The sequence below is a fragment of the Rhinoderma darwinii genome, chromosome 10 (genome assembly GCF_050947455.1).
Source record: "Rhinoderma darwinii isolate aRhiDar2 chromosome 10, aRhiDar2.hap1, whole genome shotgun sequence".
Lineage (NCBI taxonomy): Eukaryota > Metazoa > Chordata > Amphibia > Anura > Rhinodermatidae > Rhinoderma > Rhinoderma darwinii.
The window spans coordinates 92,669,532-92,696,633 of NC_134696.1; the positions used below are offsets into that span (position 1 = coordinate 92,669,532).

The 27,102-nt window shown below is 44.3% G+C and overlaps 1 long non-coding RNA gene across 1 annotated transcript; it reads left to right on the plus strand.

Annotated features, from left to right (window-relative positions):
• Positions 1–17,288: 17,288 nt before the first annotated feature.
• On the plus strand, positions 17,289–24,292 carry LOC142661571 (uncharacterized). The gene is made up of 4 exons (XR_012850763.1): positions 17,289–17,358; positions 18,582–18,620; positions 19,664–19,709; positions 24,145–24,292. It is a non-coding gene; the product is annotated as an uncharacterized LOC142661571 (long non-coding RNA).
• The last annotated feature ends 2,810 nt before the right edge of the window (positions 24,293–27,102 follow it).

Consider the following 27,102-nt stretch of genomic DNA (forward strand, 5'->3'; position numbering starts at 1 on the left):
ATATGGAAGGCAAATGTAATATTAAAAAATGAATGTTGTTTCCTAGAGGTAGAGGAGGGGAGTAGCCGGTATATTAATGGAGCGGCGTACAATGTGTTTGACACCGGCCCCCGGTTTTATCGGGCAACACTGGAACTGCAATGTAAGATTTCCCTTTGGGATTGGGGCTGTGATGTGGGCAAAAGACACACCTCGCAGATACAAATCCTTCAGAATATGGCTGTCCAGGATAGACGGCATTATCCCGGGAAAATTGGGAGGTACGAGGGTATGTTCTTTGAAAGTTCGACATTGCCTATGCAATCCTATTGGCTGAGGAAAGAGGCAGCAAGAATGGCAGACTTCACGTAGTCTTTAAAAGAGGACGCCATATCAACTACAACCAATATTATCATTAGCTCTGTCCCCTGATGACACCACTGTATGTGGCGAAATATGTCGGGAGCCTAGTGGGGCTTTTTAAAAAATTTGCATTGCATAGGAAAAGTGCGAGAGTGATACATCAACACATATACAGCCAGAAGCGGGCGTGAGCTCAGCCCGACTCCTCTCTGATCAAGATAGATAGATAGATAGATAGATAGATAGATAGATAGATAGATAGATAGATAGATAGATAGATAGATAGATAGATAGATAGATATGAGATAGATAGATAGATAGATAGATAGATAGATAGATAGATAGATAGATAGATAGATAGATAGATAGATAGATAGATAGATAGATAGATAGATAGATAGATATAATATAGACATATTAATATATGCCAGTTAGTGGACATTTTTCTCTATGAGCCATAATATTAGTATTATGTGTTAATATATTGGCACAACTCTTCCGTGACGCTGACTATTTTTGAAGTTGACAGGAAGTGATGAAATATCCCATATGAAATACCAAGAATACAGTACGGAAAAGGTTCCCGATGTGTGAAAGCAACGCGCAGTAACCTTTTTGCTAATCAAATACAAACCTAAAAAAAAGGAATGAATTCCCTGATCAAAAGTAGACATGACTTTGGGAGGGGGGACCTAACACCACTGTTGTAGTTATTGCATGGATTTTGGCTGTGGTTGTTCCCCTGTCTGTGTTCCCCTGGTCTGTCTGTGTGGAAAGTGTGTTACTGTGGGGTTTATGAAGAGATATAACTTCCTCTCTTACTGTCTCTTCCTCTTTCTCTTACCAGAAGAAATGGAAGAAACTTTTCCCTTTCCGCCTGCTCTTACCTTGTTTTCACTGTACAATTGTTTGATATTTTATCCACCTGTTTACCCTGTTAGATTATGTTGATTTATGTACCGACTTCCTGGTGAGCTTGTGGTGGGCTGGTGTTCATACACAGCAGCCAATCTGAAGAGGCAGAGCTGCAGATGTGAGACAGGAAACAGCAGCCTGAACTAATGATGGGACAGGTAGCAGATTTAGACTACCTCAGACTCCCTGTATGCACTGTAGCTAAGCTGAAGACATAGATCCCTGGAATTTTTTAATGGCACCAAGCTAAAAATGGATAGGTCTTCAGTTGTCAGAAGGTGGATAGGTCATCAGTTGTCAGAAGGTGGATAGGTCATCAGTTGTCAGAAGGTGGATAGGTCATCAGTTGTCAGAAGGTGGACAACCCCTTTAAAACCTATGACAGAGCAGAGAGACATGGGCTCCCTGCTCTACCATTCTCTAGATGGAAGATGGCAGACTATGTACAGGACTTTATCGTCCCGGCGCTGGCCGCGCTGCTCTACTCGCCTTACTATAAGGGTAGGAGCACATAGGATGGATACGCTGCGTAAAAGTACACAGCATATCCGTTTTGGATGCTGAAGGGAATTCCCCCCGAAAAATCGCATTGTGGTGCAGTATTTCAGGAGAATTAAAAAGAAAAAAAGCTTATACTTACTACTCATAAACTGATCCGCATACATTTCCATCATGTCGGCAGCGCGTCTCCTTGTTTACACAGGGAGACGTGTTGCCAACAACGATAATATTTTGTGCTGCATAAACAATAGGAATAGACGATGATCGCTCGTTTGCCTGATTATTGGTCCATGTAAAAGGACCTTAACACTGTTTGGCAAAATTATTATACTTTCCGCAATGTTTATACTGTTTACCCTTAGCAGGACAGTTGTTATATAGATGAATATTTCCAAATTTTGGACACAATCTGCTTTTGGTAAATCTCATGTTCATGTTTTTGTTTTTTTGTCTTCCCCATTTCATGTCTATTGGCTTCATCTCTCTGTGTCATATAAGATGTGCTAATTTTGTCCACTTGCAAAACCTTTTCTTCCCCTCTGTTAAGGCTTTGAGCTGCTGTTTGGTAGGTTCAGCTGCCTGACATACAATGCATTCGGAAAATCTTCAGACCCTTTTTTTTTTTTAACAATAAAAGTTTTTATTGAACCAATACGCTTTACAACCTATGAATCCACAGGATTCGTGACATATTATGCATTTATATCCAATTGTTGGTTCACAAGTTTTTCAGAAAAGAGAAACAACGAACTACAAGGAAACAAAAGAAGAACATAAGAAGAAAAACAAGAAACAAGAACGTGGTCTACATAGACACATGCAGTATTGTTACCCATTATTATTACAACACAATGCTATGACAATTAGAATTTTTCCATTTATCCCAATGGGAACCCCTTCTGTACACACCTTGAATGGAAGCCAACGAGCACTCCATCATACAATTATTATTCACATGGTCCGTAAGCTCCGAGATGTGGGGAATGGTAGTGGATTTCCAATATTTGGCTATTAATATTTTGGCCGATACCAGCATATGAAAAAGTATAAGTCTATCGGAATAAGCGTAGTCAACTATTCCCACACGTAACAAGGCAAGGGCTGGAGATAGTGTAACCGGAGCTCCTAAAACAGATTCTAAAATTTGTGCAATACGCAACCAAAAGATTTTAATATGCTGACATTCCCAAAAAATATGAAGAATAGTACCTCTAGACGTTAAACATCTCCAGCATTGATCAGATGACGAAGGATATATTAGAGATAGACGATTTGGGGTATAGTACCATCTATACAAGATTTTCCTGGAAGCCTCTAGGTGTGTAGCACATTTTGAAAGAGAACCGGCCAGCTCAAAAGTAGATTCCCAATCTTCTAAACTAATAGATAAGTCCAAATCCCTTTCCCACAGAGATAGACAGACCATTTTTGATTTAGATACCAACCCACATAACACCGCATAAATTCTAGAGGTACCTTTCGACATTCTATTCAGATTTTTGAATGCTACTTCCTCAACAGATCTAGGAACATCAGCATAAGCAGGAAATGAGTTCAGCAGATGTCTCACCCTCAAGTATTTGAAAAAAATAATTCTTGGATAATGAGAATTTGTGATATATATCACCAAACGTGATCAAGTGATTATTTTCCGTGAGATCAGAAATAGTTTCAATTCCCGCATCCATCCAGTTTTGGATCACTAAATCAGGAATTAGAAAGGAAATAAGGCGAAGAGGAATATCAGGATATCTCAACAGGAAAATAGGATCCTTCCAACAAAATTTTTTCCACACCCGGAATCCCGCATCTAGTGTTAAGAATTGCGACCTAGGCAATTTACCCCCTGTAGAAAGTAACCACAATTTGGCATCAACTGGAATTTTAGCCCGCAGCCCTTTTTCCATACACATCCAATGTTTTGTAGGATGTACGATATGCCAAAACCGAACCTGATCTAAGATGGCAGCCCAAACCCCCTTTATTAATGGGTCTATATAGAACTTCTGCTGAAATTCGTGGTCGAGAATTTTTCCAGACATACCTATTAACTATACTAGACATTTTTGAAGATAGGTTCTGGACAGGTAGATAGGCAAATTTCGAAACACATATGATATTTTAGGTAACACCATCATTTTAATAGCAGAGATCCTGCCAACACAGGACGCCTCGTATTTTAAATAAGTAGCTAATTCTTTCTCAACCTGTTGTAATAGTGGAAGGTAATTATATTTATGGAAAAGGGAAGTAGGATAAGTCAGCCGTATACCCAAGTATGGAATAGAGTCAACTGCCCATACAAAGGAATATGCATTTTGCAAAGACATCTTAAGATCATGTGATAGATTCATACCTAGTATTACAGACTTACTCACATTCATCTTCAGACTCTTTTAATTTTTTAACATTTTGTTATGTTGAGGCCTTGTGTTCAGTACTTAGTTGAAGCACCTTTGGCAGCGATAACAGCCTACAGTCTTCTTGGGTATGATGCCGTGAGGTTTGAACACCTGGATTTGAGGATATTCTGCCATTCTTCTCTGCAGATCCTCTGAAGCTCTGTCAGGTTGGACAGGGACTGTCGGTGGACAGCCATTTTCAGGTCTTTCCAGAGATGTTATTGGGTTCAAGTAAGGGCTCTGGCTGGGCTATTAAAGGACATTCACAGAGTTGTCCTTAAGCCACTCCTGTGTTGTCTTGGCTGTGTGCTTAGGGTCATTGTCTTGCTGGAAGGTGAACCTTCAGCCCAGTCTGAAGTCCAGAGCACTCTGGATCAGGTTTTCATTAAGAATATCTCTGTACTTTGCTCCATTAATCTTTCCCTCAACCCTGACCAGTCTCCCTGGCCCAGCCGCCGAGAAACACACCCACAGCATGATGCTGCCACCACCATGATCCACTGTAGGGATGGTATTGGCATGACGCTAAGAATTAAGGCCAAAAAGTTAAATCTTGGTTTCATCAGACCACAGAATCTTGTTTCTCACAGTCTGACAGCCCTTTAGGTGCTTTTTTTGCAAACTCCAGGCAGGCTTTCATGTGTCTTTTACTGAGGAGAGTCTTGGTTGTTCCAAACTTCTTCCATTAAAGAATTATGAAGGCCACTGTGCTCTTGGGAACTTTCAGTGCAGCAGAAATTATTTTGTACCCTTCTCCATATCAGTGCCTTCACACAATCCTGTCTCAGAGCTCTACAGGCAGGTCTTTACTCCTCATGGTTTGGTTTTGCTCTGATACGCATTGTCCGCTGTGAGATCTTATATAGACAGGGGTGTGACTTTCCAAATCATGTCCAATCAAATGAATTTACCACTGGTGGACTCCAATCAAGGTGAAGAAACATTTCAAGGATGATCTAGAGAAATGGGAGGCCCCCAGATCTAAATTTCAAGTGTCATAGCAAAGGGTCTGAATACTTGTGTCCATGCGAAATTAGAGTTTTGAATTTTTAATAAATTTGATAAAAAATTTCTATTCTGTTTTCACTTTGACATTATGGGGTATTGATTGCAGAATGATGGAGAAAAACTTCAAGACTTGATTGGCTGCAGCGGTCACATGCTACGTGCATGTAAACAACTACCGGGAGTGCCGCTGGAGCTTCAGCGCTGGATCGCCGGGGTAGAGGATGGGTACGTTTTTTTTGGGGGGTTTATTTTAATTTCTACGTGCGACACGTGCGGTCACACAGGGCGCCAGCCGCCATGCTATAAGGGGTGCCAGCGGGTGAATTTCTCCTTCTCTGCGGCTACTGCTCAGGGCGCCAGCGGGTCAGGTGTCACTCACTGACCTCACTACTGGCTTCCTCGCGCCGTGACTACCGCTCCCCCGCTCCCCCGCTCCCCCTCCTTGTCTTACGTCCTGAGTGATGATCAGGCGTGATGACATCACTCAGGACGCAAGACAGGGAGAAGACTATCTTACCATGCATTCCTGGTCTGGCTATTTCCCCAGGGCTTCGTTCCAGCAGCATCAGCGGGCAAAGTGCACTGTAAGAAACCCAGCAGGTCAGTCAGACTGTGGGCTTTGGTTGTATGGGCAGAGGATTCAGTGCCACCGTGATGCCCATTTGCCATTTATTGCATCTTTAGTGTCCTGTTCAGTGCCCCTTCGATGCCCATTTTCCATTTATTGCCCATTTATTTGTCTTCTGTGACAGAGAGTGCTAAAGGGGCAGTAAATGGTAAATATGCATCAAGGGGGCACTGAACATAAGGACACTAAAGGGGAAATAAGTGGAAAATGGGCACCAAGGTGGCACTGAATGACACTGTTAATAAATGGCAGATGGGCACATTGTTCAGTTGCTCCATAGTGCACATTTACCATTTGATGCCTTTAACCACATAAAGGGGTTAAAAAAGAATTTCTGTTGAAGCAGTAGAGGAGAAGTTAAAATAAAAAAGAACTTATACTCACCTTTCTCCTCCCAAACGTTCCTGCGTTGGGGGCTCCTGTCACATCTGTTCTCTGTTTGTATACAGAGCAGCTGCAGCGGTGATGTACTGTCGATGTGATGTCACTACTGCAGCCGCTCTGTATACAAACCGAGAACAGAGGTGACAGGAGCCCCCAACGCAGGAACGTCTGGGAAGAGAGGTAAGTATGAGCTGCTTTCTTATTTTAACCCTTTCAGGACTGAGACATTTTTTACTTTTTCATTTACGTTTTCACTACCCGCCTTCCTAGAGCCATAACTTTTTTTTTATTTTTCCGTCAATAGGATGGTGGTTATTTTTTGTGGCATGAGTTGTAGTTTCTATTGGCACCATTTAAAGTACCATATAACGTACTGGGAAACTGAAGAAAACTCTTTGTGGGCTGAAATTAAATAAAAAACGGTGATTCCTCCATAGTTTTTTGGGTTTCAATTTTACAGCTTTCATCGTGTGGTAAAAAACAACAACTTAACTTTATTTTGCAGCTCAATACGATTACGATGATACCAAATTTATATAGGTTATTTATATATTTTACTACTTTTACAAAGAAAACTATTTGTTAAAAAAACAAAAATTTTGTTTCACCACATTCTGAGAGACATAACTTTTTTTAATATTTTTTTGCGGGACGCGCTGTAGCTTTTATTGGTACAATATTTTGGTACATGCAACTTTTTCATAATTTTTTATTACATTTTTTTTTAGATCTAATGTGAACAAAAAACAGCGATTTTGGCTATTTTACGGCCTTGTATTTTTAAGGCATCATTTTATATGTTTTATTTGTACTTTGTATGACAAAACACCATATAGACAGAGAGTGGCAACAGAAGGTACCACACAAGGCACCATCCAATGATAGGTCGGCATGTCAGCAGGAATCGAGCATTGTCATATATTAGCCAATTTAGTCATCAATTTTTGGAAACCTCCTAAGATTTGTAATGATACTAAATTTACTATCCGAGCTAAATCTGTAACCTACGAAACTAACGGTATCAAGCCTTCTTTATGGAAAATTTACGTACTTCCTAATAAATGAGGAACTTGTGGTTTGTGAACATCCTGAGCACTGGGAAGATACCAGAGAAGGCACCCGAGCTCAGATTTAGGTGTGGAGCATTAAAGAATAGACACGGAGCCTGCCGTGTCAATATAGAAGATGGCGATGGCGATTCCAGGTTTCCTCCTGTGTAGCATAATGGTGGTGATGGCTTCAGGTAAGATTTCTAGGATCTCAATGGTTACAATGATATGTCGTATATTTAATTAAAACGTCATTGTTACTTGTAAACATCTGAAACTAAAGGGGTTTTGCCATCTTTTAATGTTCTGGCATATCAACAATTTGCCGATTTATGGAGGCAGCGCTCCCCATAGGCTGCAATAGAGAGGTGTTCATGCGCAGCCCTCTTTATTGAATTTTATGGGAGATACGGAAAGAGCCGAGCTGTCCGGTGTGAAGGAGGCCCGTCTTGGCTAGTGTAGATATACGATACGAAAAAGGGATTCCCAATGAACGGCGCTGATCCTCCCAGAAGGCTAGTGGGCACCTTTAAAAGAGTTGTCTGGGATAATATTTTTTATCACGGCTGTTGCAGAAAAAGTCTTTATGAGCAATGTACGAGGGGGAGGGATGGCAGGAAGCCATGTACGGACTGAGTGCCGCTGCAATGTTTACTTGCAATTTCCTTCAGCTCTGTAGACACCAGAGGGACGGTGTTTTTTTATTCCTATCACAAAAGGATATGCTATAACATTAAGATTGGTGGGGTCCGACCTCTGGGACTCCCGCTCATCCCAAGTACAAAGGGGCTAAAGTTCCTTCAATTTCTTCCCTGCACACCGGCACTCGCGGCCACCCACTATGTGGGGGAACTGTAACAAAGCTCTATTCAAGGCAATGGGACAGTGTCAGGGGAAATACTGAGTATCACAGGGGTCCTTGGCAGTTGGATTCCCACTGATCAACAAGTGGGAGCACATCCTAAAGGGGAAAATCAATTTTGGCTATGTTCACACAGGGCAGATACGCAGCGTAATAGTGCCCAGCATATCCGCCCTGGAGCCCACAGGGAATTCCGGCCGAAAAAACGGTACCAAACTGTGGTAACGTTTTTCGGCCGGAAGATCCGCTGTTACTTACCCAAAGCCCATACTTACCCATTGTCATGGCGATGCGTCCCTCTGACGTCTTGCAGCCCGCCCGCCAAAGATGACGTTTCATCCCATGTGACCGCTGCAGCTTGTGATTGGCTGCAGCAGTCGTATGGGATGAAACGTCATCCCTGGAGACCGGGCTGGACGCAGAAGCACAGAATTCTGGGTAAGTATAAATTTTTTTTTACATTTTTCTGAGTTGCGATTTTTGCAGAGGAATCAAAGCCAGCCCACAACAGAAGAGCAGATATTCCGCAGCATAAATTGACATGCTGCAGATTAAGCACCGCACCGGAGATCAATTTAATGCTTTTTGAGCTGATATTTTCCGCAGCGTGTGGATGAGATTTGTTCAACTCTCATCCACTCTGTTGCTACCGTGTAACGCTGCAAATTTTCACATATCCTAGCGGTTATAAAAACAATACGATTATGCGGGTTGTGATGTGGTGTCCATTAAACTTCATACGTTTAGCAAATGCAGGCGTTTGGCTATCAGTAAAGTAGTATGAAGTCTACATGAGTCCAGGTCCTGCAGAGAAGAGAGGTTCCGAAAATGTGCAAAATATTACCTGCCGCAATTATTGCACTGTGCGAAGACTGTAGATCGCCGTGTAATGTCGCATGATATTGCTAGAAATATTACCCTCTGAAGGGTTTATAGTTTGATTGAAAAATCGGCAACTTCCTAATATACAGATGTAGCCAAGTTTATCTTGACTGATAAGTTGCTGCAGCGTGATATCAGACAACAAAAGCCATTGAAAAAGTCAAGTTACAGTTTCTTGCCGCTGTGTATTTAATGCGTTCAAAGTCAAGATAAAGATGGCTACATCTGTACTTTGTGCTTTCATTTCTTACCATTTTTAAAAGCTATGCACACCTTTGAAAAGGCCAATCAGTGTGTTTGGTGCAACTTTATAATTACTTTTTATTAAAAATTATTTTTACTATTTGAGATACAGCTGCTTTGTATCCTGTCGACAGACCTGAATCTGTGAGGGGCTGACGGTTCTGACACGCAGGATCCTCCTGTAACCGATCACGTCTAAGTTATGAATTTAGGTTTGATGGATTACAGGTGGATCCTGTGTGTCAGAGACACGCAGGACCCGCTTTCACTGAACGCGTCAGTCACGCAGACCTGATGGGTACCGGATTCAGCTGCTCTGTATGCAGGATACAAAGCAGCTGTATCTCAAAAAGTCAATTTATTTTTAATAAAAACTAGTCATAAAGATGCACCAAACATACTTATTGACCTTTTTATTTTTAAAAAAAATCTCCTTTCAAAGGTGTACATGGCCTTTAAGATCTCTGCTTGCAGACAGTAAATGTAGATATTCATTGTTTATAATCAGTGGCAGAAATCTCTCATGAAAATGTGCAGCCCATACAGCTGCAGGGTTTGTTACATTATATCATACCACCCACTTTTTTTTTTTTGCAGACCTGCAGGCAGAATCTGATAAGGACGTAACCTGTATCCAGCCATCGGCAGCAAGAAGAGATCGTCAAAATGGTGAGGAATTTAATTTTACAATGATACATAAAAATGTAAAACCCCATTAAACTAACAGACGAGATTCCCTTACTCGTTAACATTGATATTTATTGATAACAATTAACACCTATTGTTTTTTATATAGGATCCATGTAATGTTTGTTTGACCTGTGATATCAACTGATTTTTTGGGCATCTAGCAGTGGGACCTCTCATGATCAGCTTTCTTCTAGGAGACCTACTATATAGAACATGGGTGCTTAACTATTTTCAGGGAAGGTCTATTTACCTGGGTCTGCCATCAGGTGAAGGTGCAACCTGAAGACCAGCAGTAAAGTTATATTCATACAAGTCGGATTTGCCGACCCATGGATCTGCAGCAGAAATCTGAGACTTATATGTCACAATGTCCCTTACAGAGATTGCCACACAGTTTCCCCTGTAGATAGTTCCCCATGGTGCCCCCTGTAGACAATGCCACACAATGCCCCTTTTAGATAGTGCCAGACATTGCCCCTTGTAGTTAGTGCCCTACTGTTTCCCCTGTAGATAGTGACACACACACACACACACACACACACGCACGCACGCACACACACACACACACACTGTAGATAGTGCTACAAGACCCCTGTAGATAGTGGCACACGAACCCCTGTAGACAATGCCACACAATGCCCCTTTTAGATAGTGCCAGACATTGCCCCTTGTAGTTAGTGCCCTACTGTTGCCCCTGTAGATAGTGACACACACACACACACACACACACACACACACGCACACCCTGTAGATAGACGTACGATGTTGCACAGCAGGCCTCCTCAGCCATGTTAGGCCTGCAGCCTATAAGACACTAAGACGGGACCCTTGCGTAGGCGGTGGTGTCATCATGCCGGCCTGCGCAGGAATCCTGTCCCATCGTCTTATAGGCTGCAGACTTACATAGCCTGTAGTCTAGTGAATGGTGGAGCAGGGAGCTGATAGTTCCCTGCTCCGCCATAGTACTCAATTTTATTTGCGTCCTGAGGAAGCAGATACAATGGAATGTGGCAGTCGCCTGGGGATCTTCCCGGCGACGCCACTGGTCTGGACAACTGGTGTCCACGGTCCACAAGTTGAGGACCCCTGATATTGAGATTGTCTAAATCAGACCCTCCTGAACGTGCCCACAGAGTTACAAGATTACAGACTAGTTATCTGCTCTTTAATTTTCTTCCTTTTGATTTCATTAGATGTTTTTTCAAATCTATTTTGCCTTAATTTTTCGGTTGCTTACTAAAAACAGAGCAAATAAAACTGGTTCACGTGATAGATGTCAAACATGGGGAATCCGTATATCTCAATCTACCTTTCTCCAAGCCAAAGACCCAATCAGTCGAATGGAGCTTCAGGAAGGAATCATTTGTGGATCCACCTTCTAGTGATGCTTCCAACGATAAAGGTGAAATCCAATGGAAATGGAAACTGTTTTCAAATGGAAATCTACAGCTGATCAACGTCTCATATTCTGATCAGGGACATTATGAAGCCTACATAAAAGACAAAGTTTCTTCAGTAACAGTCATAGTGGCTTATAAGCTCTACGTGTGGCGTGAGTAATAATCCTTATAGTAACCATAACTGTTGACAAGGATCTTGTGTTTGGTATTGCAGCCCAGTCCCATCCACCTGAATCAATATTACTTTCTATCTCTGCCAGCGCTCCACCTTCTATCTCTGCCAGCGCTCCACTTTCTATCTCTGCCAGCCCTCCACTTTCTTTCTGTGCCAGAGCTCCACTTTCTGCCTGTGCCAGCGCTCCACTTTCTGCCTGTGCCAGCGCTCCACTTTCTGCCTGTGCCAGCGTTCCACTTTCTGCCTGTGCCAGCGCTCCACTTTCTATCTCTGCCAGCACTCCACTTTCTATCTCTGCCAGCCCTCCACTTTTTGCCTGTGCAAGCGCTTCACTTTCTGCCTGTGCCAGCGCTTCACTTTCTGCCTGTGCCAGCGCTCCACTTTTTGTATGTGCCAGTGCTCCACTTTCTGTCTGTGCCAGCGCTCCACTTCTTTCTGTGCCAGAGCTCCACTTTCTGTCTGTGCCAGCGCTCCACTTTCTGCCTGTGCCAGCGCTCCACTTTCTGTCTGTGCCAGCGCTCCACTTTCTGACTGAGTCAGCGCTCCACTTTCTGTCTGTGCCAGCGCTCCACTTTCTGACTGAGCCAGCGCTCCACTTTCTGTCTGTGCCAGCGCTCCACTTTCTGCCTGTGCCAGCGCTCCACTTTCTGCCTGTGCCAGCGCTCCACTTTCTGTCTGTGCCAGCGCTCCACTTTCTGACTGAGCCAGCGCTCCACTTTCTGTCTGTGCCAGCGCTCCACTTTCTGCCTGTGCCAGCGCTCCACTTTCTGTCTGTGCCAGCGTTCCACTTTCTGACTGAGCCAGCGCTCCTCTATCTGTCTGTGCCAGCGCTCCACTTTCTGCCTGTGCCAGCGCTCCACTTTCTGACTGAGCCAGCGCTCCACTTTCTGTCTGTGCCAGCGCTCCACTTTCTGTCTGTGCCAGCGCTCCACTTTCTGCCTGTGCCAGCGCTCCACTTTCTGTCTGTGCCAGCGCTCCACTTTCTGCCTGTGCCAGCGCTCCACTTTCTGTCTGTGCCAGCGCTCCACTTTCTATCTCTGCCAGCCCTCCACTTTCTGCCTGTGCAAGCGCTTCACTTTCTGCCTGTGCCAGCGCTTCACTTTCTGCCTGTGCCAGCGCTTCACTTTCTGCCTGTGCCAGCGCTGCACTTTTTGTATGTGCCAGTGCTCCACTTCTTTCTGTGCCAGAGCTCCACTTTCTGTCTGTGCCAGCGCTCCACTTTCTGCCTGTGCCAGCGCTCCACTTTCTGTCTGTGCCAGCGCTCCACTTTCTGACTGAGCCAGCTCTCCACTTTCTGTCTGTGCCAGCGCTCCACTTTCTGACTGAGCCAGCGCTCCACTTTCTGCCTGTGCCAGCGCTCCACTTTCTGCCTGTGCCAGCGCTCCACTTTCTGCCTGTGCCAGCGCTCCACTTTCTGTCTGTGCCAGCGCTCCACTTTCTGACTGAGCCAGCGCTCCACTTTCTGTCTGTGCCAGCACTCCACTTTCTATCTCTGCCAGTCCTCCACTTTCTGCCTCTGCCAGCGCTCCACTTTTTGCCTGTGCCAGCGCTTCACTTTCTGCCTGTGCCAGCGCTGCACTTTTTGTATGTGCCAGTGCTCCACTTCTTTCTGTGCCAGAGCTCCACTTTCTGTCTGTGCCAGCGCTCCACTTTCTGCCTGTGCCAGCGCTCCACTTTCTGTCTGTGCCAGCGCTCCACTTTCTGACTGAGCCAGCTCTCCACTTTCTGTCTGTGCCAGCGCTCCACTTTCTGACTGAGCCAGCGCTCCACTTTCTGTCTGTGCCAGCGCTCCACTTTCTGCCTGTGCCAGCGCTCCACTTTCTGCCTGTGCCAGCGCTCCACTTTCTGTCTGTGCCAGCGCTCCACTTTCTGACTGAGCCAGCGCTCCACTTTCTGTCTGTGCCAGCACTCCACTTTCTATCTCTGCCAGTCCTCCACTTTCTGCCTCTGCCAGCGCTCCACTTTTTGCCTGTGCCAGCGCTTCACTTTTTGCCTGTGCCAGCGCTTCACTTTCTGCCTGTGCCAGCGCTCCACTTTTTGTATGTGCCAGTGCTCCACTTCTTTCTGTGCCAGTGCTCCACTTCTTTCTGTGCCAGCGCTCCACTTTCTGTCTGTGCCAGCGCTCCACTTTCTGTCTGTGCCAGCGCTCCACTTTCTGTCTGTGCCAGCGCTCCACTTTCTGCCTGTGCCAGCGCTCCACTTTCTGCCTGTGCCAGTGCTCCACTTTCTGTCTGTGCCAGCGCTCCACTTTCTGCCTGTGCCAGTGCTCCACTTTCTGTCTGTGCCAGCGCTCCACTTTCTGTCTGTGCCAGCGCTCCACTTTCTGTCTGTGCCAGCGCTCCACTTTCTGCCTGTGCCAGCGCTCCACTTTCTGCCTGTGCCAGCGCTCCACTTTCTGTCTGTGCCAGCGCTCCACTTTCTGTCTGTGCCAGCGCTCCACTTTCTATCTCTGCCAGCCCTCCACTTTCTGCCTGTGCAAGCGCTTCACTTTCTGCCTGTGCCAGCGCTTCACTTTCTGCCTGTGCCAGCGCTTCACTTTCTGCCTGTGCCAGCGCTGCACTTTTTGTATGTGCCAGTGCCCCACTTTTTTCTGTGCCAGTGCTCCACTTCTTTCTGTGCCAGAGCTCCACTTTCTGTCTGTGCCAGCGCTCCACTTTCTGCCTGTGCCAGCGCTCCACTTTCTGTCTGTGCCAGCGCTCCACTTTCTGACTGAGCCAGCTCTCCACTTTCTGTCTGTGCCAGCGCTCCACTTTCTGACTGAGCCAGCGCTCCACTTTCTGTCTGTGCCAGCGCTCCACTTTCTACCTGTGCCAGCGCTCCACTTTCTGCCTGTGCCAGCGCTCCACTTTCTGTCTGTGCCAGCGCTCCACTTTCTGACTGAGCCATCGCTCCACTTTCTGTCTGTGCCAGCACTCCACTTTCTATCTCTGACAGTCCTCCACTTTCTGCCTCTGCCAGCGCTCCACTTTTTGCCTGTGCCAGCGCTTCACTTTTTGCCTGTGCCAGCGCTTCACTTTCTGCCTGTGCCAGCGCTCCACTTTTTGTATGTGCCAGTGCTCCACTTCTTTCTGTGCCAGTGCTCCACTTCTTTCTGTGCCAGCGCTCCACTTTCTGTCTGTGCCAGCGCTCCACTTTCTGTCTGTGCCAGTGCTCCACTTTCTGTCTGTGCCAGCGCTCCACTTTCTGCCTGTGCCAGCGCTCCACTTTCTGCCTGTGCCAGTGCTCCACTTTCTGCCTGTGCCAGCGCTCCACTTTCTGCCTGTGCCAGCGCTCCACTTTCTGTCTGTGCCAGCGCTCCACTTTCTGTCTGTGCCAGCGCTCCACTTTCTGTCTGTGCCAGCGCTCCACTTTCTGCCTGTGCCAGCGCTCCACTTTCTGCCTGTGCCAGCGCTCCACTTTCTGCCTGTGCCAGCGTTCCACTTTCTGCCTGTGCCAGCGCTCCACTTTCTGCCTGTGCCAGCGCTCCACTTTCTGTCTGTGCCAGCGCTCCACTTTCTGCCTGTGCCAGCGTTCCACTTTCTGCCTGTGCCAGCGCTCCACTTTCTGACTGAGCCAGCGCTCCACTTTCTGTCTGTGCCAGCGCTCCACTTTCTGCCTGTGCCAGCGGTACACTTTCTGTCTGTGCCAGCGCTCCACTTTCTGTCTGTGCCAGCGCTCCACTTTCTGCCTGTGCCAGCGCTCCACTTTCTGTCTGTGTCAGCGCTTCACTTTCTGCCTGTGCCAGCGCTCCACTTTCTGTCTTTGCCAGCGCTCCACTTTCTGTCTGTGCCAGCGCTCCACTTTCTGCCTGTGCCAGCGCTCCACTTTCTGTCTTTGCCAGCTCTCCACTTTCTGTCTGTGCCAGCGCTCCACTTTCTGTCTTTGCCAGCGCTCCACTTTCTGTCTGTGCCAGCGCTCCACTTTCTGACTGTTCCAGTTTTTATACATGAGGCCCATTAAATATTGTGATTCTGATTGTCTTCTTCACAACAGCTTTAAATGCAGAGCTCATAAACGAAGGATTAGAGAACATGACAGCAGATAAAATGGACACATTTAGACCTGGTACAGTAGTTGGCATCGTGTTTGGAATCGTCAGTGGCCTGGTTATCATATTGATTATCATCATCTTTGTCTTAAAATCAAAAGGTATTTTATGCTCTGAGTGTCATGCACAATATTAAAACCACAAAAAAGGCCATACTTACTAAGTGGGTGGGTGAAAACCCGTTCCCGGCAGGACGCAGACGGGTTAAAAAATGCTGCAGAAGGAGGTGCATTAAATAGTGATAGCCACGCCCACTAGTCTTGAGGGGAGTGGCGAACTAAGTGCTCACACGTGTGCGATAAATGAGTGTCAGTGTTGGTGTAGTGCTAGGGTGTGAATGTATGGTAAAAAAGAAATGTGTATGTATGGAAGTGTCAGAACTGTGTGATAATGTAATAAAAAATAAATGTGCGATGAATGGGGGTCAGTGCTGTGAATAGTACATGGGGTGTCAGTACTATGTGTAATACGTGGAGATATAATGTGCTGGTCGTCAGGCATGGCGTATCTTGCCGGATCAAAGCCTATTTGTAATGCCGCTACTGTTAGCTAAGGCGGGCTGCTCTGCATGCCAAACCAAACGCCAGCACATCATGCCCTCCCGGCATATAAGATTTGGCCGCGTCCTGAAAAAAAGTATACATAGTAAAAATATCCATGAAACATGGGGTATTAGTTGTTATTTTGGCCAAAATACGCAAAGCTCGCAACCCAACGTCAAGGGTGATCCGGCAAGATATGCTATGCCTGGCGACCAGCATATCATCCCTCCACGTATTACACATAGTACTGACACCCCATGTACTATTCACAGCACTGACCCCCATTCATCACACATTTATTTTTTATTACATTATCACACAGTTCTGACACTTCCATACATACACATTTCTTTTTTACCACACACTCACACCCTAGCACTACACCAACACTGACACTCATTTATCGCATACGTGTGAGTACTTAGTTTGCCACTCCCCTCAAGACTAGTGGGCGTGGCTATCACTATTTCATGCACCTCCTTCTGCAGCATTTTTTGACCTGTCTGCGTCCTGCTGGGAACGGGTTTTCACCCACCCACTTAGTAAGTATGGCCTTTTTTGTGGTTTTGATGTTATCTATGTCCCATTTTTTCTGCTTATGCACAATATTGACCCGAAGGGCTCATTCAGACGGGCTTGATTCTCGTCCGCGTGCTGTGCGTTGTAACAACGCACAGCACACGGCCCCATTGATTTCACTGGGGCTATTCACACATGCAGGAGTTTTCGAGCAGCGAGTGTCCGTTGCGTGAAATTTACTGCATGTCCTACATTGGTGCGTTTTCACGAACCCAGTCGCCCAATTAAGTCAATAGGTGCGTGAAAACCACGGACAGCACACGGACGCACATCCGTGTATTTCATAAATCAATTACATTGATAAAAAAAATAAGGTTTTTTTTACGTGCGTAAATCTTCACGCTCTTGTGAACCGTATTATAACCAACGTATACATTACTACATTTGTGTAACCAGAAGGCATTGTGTAATGCGCCATCTGCTGGTAGACACATTTATTGCAGAATGTTTCATTGGAATTTGCTTTGCATTACATGTGTCTGCCACTAGATGTCTCATGAAAACTTTTTTGATTATTAGGGTAAGTTCACACAGGGCAGATACGCTGCGTAAAAGTACACAGCGTATCCCTCCTTGCGGCCACAGGGAATTTAGGCTAAAAAAAAACGCACCAAATTATGTCCATATTTACTCTTTTACGTTACAGATAACGCCCCAGTAAGTCGCCGGTATGAAAACGCGGTTATATCACCTCCACACATCTATGTAAACACTGTTGCATCCGTTCAGGTAAGATTTCTGCAGCACCTTTGATAGTATGGCTCTGTACACACCCATTTCTATATGATTTTTGTGACCAAAATGTGAATGGAAACCGACATGACAAGGGATCTCTTTGAAATCAGTGGGCTGTCTCTTGGCAATTTTGGGTCACAAAAGGAACCGATCTTCATCTATTTTAATGTACAGAAAAACACAGCATGAAAATTGCTAAACAGACTGATTTATTTTTACATAAAAAAAAAAAAAAACAACCAGGATACAGTGATTGCATTTGCTCCCTCCCTCTGTAAACAAGTTAAATGCCGCGGTTGCTATTGACCGCAGCATCTAACGGGTTAAACGATCAAGATCGAAGTAAACTTCGATCGCGGTCGTTGGAGCAAGAGTCCGGCTGGGTTTGTTTTCCAGCAGGTACCGGCCGAAAATTTGCTCCACAATTTGGTGCGATTTTTTCGGCCGGAATTCCCTGCAGATTCTAGGTCGAATACGCTGCGTACTTTTTCTTGTGGGAACCCGGCCTAAAGTTTATATAACAGGAATCTCGGAAAATTGACAACGATTTTCAGCTCCCCATAGAGCTCTTTTATTCCGGAAATGTTGTCATCTAAGGCTTCGTTCACACCTGTGTTGTGACATTTCGTTGTTCTGCTCCGTCAGAGGAGCAGAACAAGTGAATATCGGAAGCAGCAGTTCCGTTGCGCAATGGACATCTCCAGCGTATGACCGAACCCGTTGACTTTAATATGTTCCGTCAGCTTTCTGTAAGGGTGTCCCTGATTTTACCGGACACAATAGCGCAGAATGCTGCGCTATTGTGTCCTGTAATCCCTGCCGGATCTGCGACGGAGGCCCCTAATGGAGCCTCCAACGCAGATGTGAACGAAGCCTAAGATGACAGATTTCCCCAGTGTGATCTTCTCGCATATATTTATAACATATCAGAAGATTATTTTGAATGCATTTCCCCTTTAAGTAGCGGCCTGTAAGAATTTGAAGGTGAGAGAAATGAGAGACTTTGTCCTACCGTGCATAGAAAGTTAGTTGATTGGCTGAAATTTCTACCAATGAAACATCAGACATACAACTAGTGCAACTTTTGTTTAGCCGCATTATCAACACCAAAAAGTCGCTGTGCCGCACTAGCCCAACCATCTTATATTCCACATCCTGGACTCCAGTGCAATTTCAGTGCAAGTCAGTTTTTTTGCTTTTCATTCTTTCTTGTACAGGTGGAAAGAACAGATTCCATTCAAAGTCACCAATATGAGGTACAGCACACGCCGTTGTAAAAAAAAAAAAATATATTTTTGCAATTATCATTTTCTGTAATTATTTAACCAAATTTGGTGTATATTGTTTTGCTGGTCATTATAAAGTATTACATTTATTATTATAGTTACGTCACAGCCGGGTAGGGGAAGTATGGAGCACGCTCACAGACTAAACCCGCTCCATACAATGCGGGTGTCGGCTGTATCATACAGCCGAGACTTCACTGTGACGAGCGGGATCTCATAAGAAACAGGGGCCGACCCCTTTTGACAGCGCATCGGCCAACCCACGACAAGGTTGCGGGGTGCCGATGATTGGCATGGCAAACTGGGGACCTATTAATGGCCCCCAGCTCTGCCATCTTTGTGCTCCCATCAAGCCCTACCTCCTTCAGGACTTAATAGGAGACTGTCAGAATCATGATATACTGCAATATATTAGTATTAAAGTATATCATGCAATCGATAAAATGGTCGATGGTTCAAATCCCCTAGGGGGACTAGTAAAATAAAGTTTTTTATGTACAAAAAAAATATTACAAGTTAAAAATTGATGGCTCTCAGAATATGGTGACACAAAATAAAACCAAAGCAAGGCCCCTCTGCTACATAGGAAGACTCCAGTTTTATAAATGCTACGTTCTAGGTGAGGGTTCCTGTTACAGGCTTTGCATTAGGGCCCAGGAGCTTTAAGTAAGGCCGGATTCAGACGAGCGTTGCTTCAACGGCCATCACACGGACGTATTACACGCTCATGTAAATAGCGCTTAAGGCCTCTGCTCACAGAAGATCATCTAGACTAGATACAATTGTTGCAAACCCTCAGTTGTAAGAAGCATTAGGTCAGGATGTATACAAGAATGAATGTTCACAGCAAGCAGTAAGTTTGATCATAGTGGGGAATTGAAACACAAAGTATATTAGAAAGATTTTCATTATACAATGATTAAACATTATTTACAGAAAATAATGTAAAAAAAAAAAGCCATTATATTTATCGCTTATTAAATATCCACTATTCTCAATTTCTCTGTCCTCAGAACCTCACCCATCCAGATGGAGCGCTATACAGCCAACTGAATAATGGTAATGCAGGACGATGATGGCGTCACGAACAGCAGACCTTTTCTGATCAACACATTCGTTTCTAAAGATAAATAAGAGGACTGTGTTATTTTTATACATAATTGTTCTATCCCTATGTTTTTTATGCAACATTTTGATAAGGTGACAGTAAGAAATAGAGGCATTTTTAGTTTGAGCACAACTGGGCCTCCTTCCCCTTCTCAGCTCCGGGCTAATCTGGTAAAGTCTGGTTTCAAGTTTACAATTCCAGCATTAGGGATGCCTCCCAACTGTTCTTGAATCCATCAAGACAGTCCCGGATTCCGGGTGGTGACCCGCTGTCCCGGGTGGCCGGTGGTCGCCCCGGAGACAACTGCATCTGCATCCTAAGGATGCAGATACATTTGAATCCCATGGTGAAGCAGGAAGCCGTCAGCTCCCTTCTCCACCATTCACTGCACAAAGTCAGCTGTGAGTGGCTTGGTGCAGACTGGCGCGATGCAGTGATGTTATTGTGCCTGCCTGCACTGAGCCACATAGAGCACAGCTCAGGGGAGCAAAGGAATCTCCTACACTCGTTGTGGGAGTGGGGTTAAGTGTGTATTTATTTTATTATTTTTTTATTAGGCACTATGAGGGGCATTATACTGTGTGGGGGCAGAAATTGGGCATTATAATGTGTGGGGGCAGCAATGGGGCATTATACTCTGTTGGGGCAGCTATGGTGGCATTATACTATGGTGGCATTATATTGTGTGGTGGGGCCCTATGGGGGCATTATACCGTGTGGCGGCTATTGGGTTTGGAGGGGGCTTTATACTGTGTGGGAGCATTATATAGGGTGTGAAAGCCACTTTGGGGGCATTATACTGTGTAAGGGGCAGCTATGAGGTCATTATACTGTGTGGGGCAGCTATGGAGGTATTATACTATGGGGGCATTTTATTGTGTGGTGGGGGTCTATGGGGCATTATTCTGTGTGGAGGCCACTATGGGGGCATTATACTGGGTGTGGAGAGAAGCTATGGGGCATTATACTGTATGGGGGCATTTTACTGGGTGTGGAGGGGGCTTTATACAGTGTGGGGTCATTATAGGGCATTATACTGAGTGAAGGCCATTATGTGGGCATTATACTGTGTGGTGGCAGCTATAAGTGCATTATTCTGTGAAGAGGCAGCTATGGGGGCCTTTTACTGTGTGGGGACCATTATAGGGGGCATTATACTGTGTGGGAACAGCTATGGGGCATTGAACTGTGTGGGGGCAGCAATGGAGGCATTATAATGTGTGGGTGGCAGCTATGAGGGCATTATACTGTGTGGGCAGCAGCTATAGGGGCATTATACAGTGTGGGGGAGACACTATAGAGACATTATACTGTGGGGCGCAGCTGTGGGGCATTATACAGAGTGGGGCATTATACCGTGTGGAATCCACTATGGGGCTATTATACGGTGTGGGCGGCAGCTATGGGGGCATTATACAGTGTGGGCGGCACCTATAGGGGCATTATACAGTGTGGGGAGACACTATGGAGGCATTATACAGTGTGGGCGGCACCTATAGGGGCATTATACAGTGTGGGGAGACACTATGGAGGCATTATACTGTGGGGCAGCTATTGGGGTATTATACAGAGTGGGGAGGCACTATGGTATATTATACTGTGTAGGGGCAGCTATGGGGGAATTATACTGTGTGGGGGCATTATACTGTGTGAGGACATTATACTGTGTGGGGGCTCTATGGGGGCATTATACTGGGTGTGGAAGGTGTTGAAGCAATCATGGCGCAAAATATATTAGACTGAAATTTTAGATGAGTGTATCAACTGGTTACAAATCATAGGTTATATCGATATATCGGAGAGAATTAAGAGACACAGACACTGCTTGTGTTCTGAAAAATGCTCCTCTGACCTTTATTGATCTAGCAATTACAATAATATCTTTCATAAAAGGGAGTAGGCTTGATTTCAGTTAATAACTCTTATTCAGCCAATAGCATACAATGAGAATATTTCATATTGAGCCAATCACAGACATACAATACATTTCAAATGTAATATTATAATTATTCATTAGATGCTTACTTCAGACTTAACACTTAAATTCTGGCCTCTAAATGAAGGAGTGTGGGAGTTATTTGCAAATATGTATGCAAATGATGGGATAGAGACAAATAATTATAAATATGATAACCTCATGGCTAGGCGCTCAGCCAGTCTGCTAGTTTCTATCTTATCAAGGTTACAGTTTGTATAAGAAAAAGAAAATATATATATATGTATATATTTTTATATATATATATATATATATATATATATATATATATATATATATATATATATATATATATATGTATATATATTCGAAAACAGAGATAAAGGAAGAACGTAATTATATATTTCTTGCAAATAAAACAGAAACAGGCGGAGAGGGTCATGGCACGTGGAATAGAAATTACATCTCTGCATAATCCGGCGTCCTGCTTGATAATTCATAATCTAATTTAAGGCAAAGAATATAAGAAAATGAACCATCCATCACAAGGGCAGCTATGGAGCATTATACTGTATGGGGGCAGCTATGGGGGCATTATACTGTGTGAGGCATTATGGGACATTATACTGTGTGGAAGCCACTATGGGTGCATTATACTGTGTGGGTGGCAGCTATGGGGGCATTATACTGTGGGGCGGCAGCTATGGGGGCATTATACTGTGGGGGCAGCTATGAGGGCATTATACAGAGTGGGGAGGCACTATGGGACATATTGTGTGGGGGCAGCTATGGGAGCATTATACTGAGTGGGGGCAGCTATAGGACATTATACTGTGTGGGGGGCTCTATTGGGGCATTATACTGTGGGGAGACACTATGGAAGCATTTTACTTAGTGGGCTAAACTGGGTGTGTATGGGCGGAGATTGTGCAGGGTTAGAGGCATGGCTTGTGAACCACATCAATTTACCCTCTTTACAATGCGTTGAAAATTGGGAGGTTCTATTAGGACAGTGCCCGAGGGTTCTCGACCAGAAGAGAGACATGGCTCCTTGGTTAGTAATGTCAGAGTTTAGGTGCATGGCCTGCCAAAAAAATATAATCGTAAAGTAAGTGCTCCGTCAATATTTCATCGTTCAGGGTCCAATCCCCAGGACCTCTGACAATTATCAGGGCGCAGTGGCCTCTTCATAGTTTATCCAGGCACAGCAGTTCATACATGCGACCATGCCTAGTACTGCAGCTCTGCCCAATTCACTTTAAGGATTGACCCCTATAGTTCTCCAACTACTATAGGGACACTCCGGCCAAAACGAAACTTTCCCATGAGCACCATTATGGTATTCCATGTGTCAGTCTCCCCCCCCCCCTGTTATTTATCTCTATATATCAGGCTGGGACGGTTGCTTAGCAGCAGTGTGACTCAGGCTCGGTGACTACTTTCTCTACTTGAGTCTATGGAGATCTATGTGTCACCCATCACAGGCTTCAGCAGTTCCTGTACCAAGCTAGTATTACACAGGGGGGGACAGAAACTTATCATCGGCCACCACTGATACTTACACAGGTTCCTGTCACACAGCTGGAGAAGAATATAGTGCAGCCTCCCTGTCTGTATACTTATGGTTTCTCAGCTTATTTAGGAGACTATAGAGAGAATGATAATCACAGTGTCCCCCAGCATGCAGAAATTGTATATTCTTTAGCTGGTATTGTGATGCTGTGCTGAAGCATCATGGGATTGATAGCAAAGCAGAGGGGAAGAGAAAGTCGGGGGAATCTAAGAATGAAGATGGAGGCATTTTTAAAGCACAGACAAGGCAGCAGTTCAATAAGTAAGTCCAGAATACAAGAAGTGCAGAGTGTGGTATATAGTCAGGTGGGGGTGCAGACTTGGAAAGTTGTGTCACCACTGGAGGACTTCTTTAAAAATTACATCTCTCAAAAATTCTCCTGTCTCTAGATATTGCATTTGTTTTGATTACTTCTCGTTCACCTAATGTGTCTTGTGTCGGTGGGAAGAAGCCACTTCTGGTGCAGTGATTCTTATTGGCTGACTAGCACAAAAGGAATCACTCTGCCGCCCGTCTACAAGAGGATCCGGGTGGTCGGACTGAGCTGCTGAGCACGTGCATCCACCAGCACTGGACACATTAGATGGATGTTCTGAGAGGGATTCAAAAGAATACCAAGGGGCGCCATAAGTAGGTAACAGTAACATTTGGACACAGGAGCATTTTCTTAATATGATTCCAACTGAATACAATAGGGAAATGTAATAAAGGGAAAACCATTTAACCCTCTCCCTTCTTGCGGACATGTCTGGATAATTAAAAATTGAAACAATTGATTTGCATATATTGGGCCCACAATCAGGTATTTTATATATACAGAGTTTATGTAACATTTATACCTGATCGCTTCAAGTGAATTAATTTTTTTATCTTTCAGCATTTTCTGCGGACAGAACTTTCCATGGTGGAAACAGACATTAAAGGATTCATAGTGCTAGATCCTACCACAGGAATGAAATTGTAAATAAATCTCTCACCACAAACCTGCTCGAAGACATGTGGAATCTTGGTCTACTAAAAAATAAAGTGTGGTTTAAAACTCCTGGGCCCCAATTCAAAACATTCAACTGCACCCCCCCCCCCCCCACCTGTATGCCAGTCCTGTTACATGTCACTCTGTACAAAGACATCATTACATGCCTTCCAAACATCCCTGATTCAGTTGGTCATTCCGGGAGTCTGGGATGCGCCCCGCTGTCCTCAGGACACAGATACAGTTCAATTGAATGTTTAGCAGGGAGCCATCAGTGTAGTTTAACATAAAGAACATTTGCCTCTTTCTTTAAAGAGGACCCGGCACCTCTCCTGATATGTCTGTTATAGTAAATACTTGTATTACCCATGAAAAGACAATTCTGCAGCATATTTTCTTATAACTCTACGTTGTGCCGTTCTTCTGTTATTCCTCCTAGAAGTTAATGAATGAATTGCTGTGCTGTAAAATCCATACAAACGTTACCGAAGTGTCGGGATTGTGAATAGACATCACGTCCTGGCTGGAAGCGATGTCTATTAACTCTCAAGACACTTCAGTAATGTTAATGAGTGAGTATGTGACTGCACATGTGCTGAATAAATGAATGGAGAGAAGTGTATGACGCTGATTGGTCAGCCACTAATTGGTCAGCGTCATACACTCCTCTTTACAACACCCACTTGGTCAGAAGGTAAAAACACGCCCAGTTGTCTATTAAGAAAGTCATTAGCATAAAGATAAAATAGGTCATAACTTCGTCAAAATTTATCGTTTTTCTAAATAAGAACCACTGTTATCTACATTACAGCGCCGATCACATTATGTAGGGGATAGGCCACTTATAATCCGGTGACAGAGCCTCTTTTAAGGGCTTGTCAGGACAGACCCCTTTGATATTTCCTTTTAGTGTATATGGATATAAAGGGTATCCCCAACATTGGGATCCCCCTCTACCGGCCAGCACAGAGAGCCGCTGTAAAGATCAGCTCCCACTCTGGAAGACTCAGTGTGACTGAGCGCCATGTATTAGTACATTACCCCCGAAGCTAAAAGTACAAACACCCACAGCTGATCTCTGAGGGTCTGCATTTAGAGGAGAACCCCTTTAATCATTGAATAATAAAAAGTTTTCTACAATTTTATAAAGTCTATGCAATCCTCTGAGATCTAAAACAAAAATCCCTCTGCTGTCCCTGATGGTTTGTTCCGTTTTAGTGTAGATAAGGCAGGGTTCACACCAGGTTTGTTCCCTTTTTCACATGTATACCTCTTCTTTATTTTTTTATTTTTTTGATGATTGTATAGTGTATAAAATGAATGCAACGGTTTCCTTTTATTCGACTGATCTGTTTTTTATTTTCAAAGGAGAAGCACATTTTTTTTTTTTTTTGTCTCTCTTGTTCTTCAGACAGATCCAAACATGTGCAAATGAATACCCATTGACTTCCAATATAAAGACCTTAACCTGCCTATTGTGGTCAATTGTTTACTTTTTTCATCTTCACATTCAGGGAGCCATAACTTTTTTATTTTTCCATCGACATGTATGCGCTGTATGGGAGCTGTTTTTTTTAAGGGATGACACATAATTTATTGACTAACGTTTATTAACTTTTTTTGATGGGGCAATAAAAAATAAACAGCAATGCTGCATTTGGTTTTTTTTACGTTTTAAATTTACGCTGTTCCCCGTGCGGTGTAATTATATAATTTTTGTATGTTTTATTACTTTTTCACATTAGAAACACGTTTAAACAAAAATTATTTGCTTTTGCATCACCGGATTCCAAGAGTCATAACTTTTTAATTTTTCTGTTTATGTGGCCATATGAGGGCCTTTTTTTGCAGAAAGAGGTGTCGTTTTTATTGGTACCATTTTGGGGTACATGGGACATTGATTAACTTTTATTAAGGTTTTTTTTCGGGGGATGGAATAAAAAGCAATGCTGTCGTTGTTTTTGTTTTTTCTATTACACTGTTTACCATGTGGTTTAAATAACATGTTAACTTCATTGTTCAGGTCGTGACGATCACAGCGATACCATATATGTGTACTTTTATTTATTTTTTTACACTTTCACGTAATAAAAAAACAGTTTTTATTGAAAACGATTTTTATTTTCTTTTACTGTGCACCTTTTTTTTTTTATAAACTTTATTTCACATTAATTATAATTTTTTTTAATCCCCAAAAGGGAACATTACTATGCGATCTACTGATCTCTTCTATAATGATTTGGTATACTTAGTATACCAAAGCATTACTGCCTGTCTCTTTACTGCCCCCTTTCTCTTTAAACAACTTAGAGGCCGGGGGATCGGTATTGGCTGCGGGATCTAAGAGGTTAAAGGCCCGGGATCGGATGCAACTCCGATCTTGGGCTTAGATCAGGAGCTTGACTGTCATCAAGGTGTCCCGTGCCGGGCTTATTCTGATGCGCCGTATAAAGGCATAATCATCGGAGTAAGGGCATGACCAGACGTGACAGAGTTCTGCATACACTGTCCGCATCAATGCCGCACATAATCTACGTTGCAGATTCTGTTATGGCTTTGCCTAAAATGGGCATTAAATTGATGCGGACTAGCCGTTGCGTATTCAGGTGAAGAGGGCTTCCCTTCTCTCTATCAGTGCAGTATAGAGAGAAGGGACAGCCCTTTCCCTAGTAAAAGTCAAAGAGATTCATACTTACCTGGCCGTTGTCTTGGTGACGCGTCCCCCTTTCGACATCCAGCCCGACCTCCCTGGATGACGCGGCAGTCCATGTGACCGCTACAGCCTGTGATTGGCCTGTGATTGGCTGCAGCCGTCACTTAGACTGAAACGTCATCCTGGGAAGCCGGACTGGAGGAAGAAGC